The sequence below is a fragment of the Photinus pyralis genome, unplaced genomic scaffold, assembly GCF_008802855.1.
Source record: "Photinus pyralis isolate 1611_PpyrPB1 unplaced genomic scaffold, Ppyr1.3 Ppyr1.4_LG9, whole genome shotgun sequence".
Lineage (NCBI taxonomy): Eukaryota > Metazoa > Arthropoda > Insecta > Coleoptera > Lampyridae > Photinus > Photinus pyralis.
In genome coordinates this window covers 10,035,990-10,036,921 of record NW_022170878.1, presented here as the reverse complement: position 1 = coordinate 10,036,921, position 932 = coordinate 10,035,990, and positions in this window count along the sequence as shown.

Genomic DNA, 932 nt, shown 5'->3' with positions numbered 1-932 from the left:
TCGCACTCATATGATCCTGATACAGAATTGGCAAATTTTTAAATCGAATGAAAGCTTTGAAATAATTCTGACAGAGCTAGAAAAAGACCTCTTCGTACATTATGTTCTCCTAGTAGCACGACACATTTTACATAAGTTTGTCGACAAGTAACAGGTGTAGTATTAGGAAAAGAAACACCTCCTCACACTCGTATGATCCTGATACAGAATTGGCAAATTTTTAAATCGAATGAAAGCTTTGAAATCATTCTGACAGAGCTAGAAAAAGACCTCTTCGTACATTATGTTCTCCTAGTAGCACGACACCTTTTACATAAGTATTACATTTACATATCATCCTGATACAGAATTGGCAACTTTTTAAATCAAATGAAAGCTTTGAAATAATTCTGATAGAGCTAGAAAAAGACCTCTTTGTATATTATGTTCTCCTAGTAGCACACCTTTTGCGTGTGTCGACAAATAACAGGTCTAATATTAGGAAAAGAAACACCTCAAACTCATATGATATCCTGATACAGAATTGGCAAATTTTTAAATCGAATGAAAGCTTTGAAATAATTCTGAGAGAGCTAGAAAAAAACCTCTTCCTACATTATGTTCTCCTAGTAGCACGACACCTTTTACATAAGTTTGTCAACAAGTAACAGGTGTAGTACCTATTAGGAAAAGAAATACCTCCTCGCACTCATATCATCCTGATACAGAATTGGCAACTTTTTAAATCAAATGAAAGCTTTGAAATAATTCTGACAGAGCTAGAAAAGCACCTCTTCGTACATTATGTTCTCCTAGTAGCACGACACCTTTTACATTAGTTTGTCAACAAGTAACAGGTGTAGTATTAGGAAAAGAAACACCCCCTCGCACTCATATGATCCTGATACAGAATTGGCAAATTATTAAATCGAATGAAAGCTTTGAAATAATTC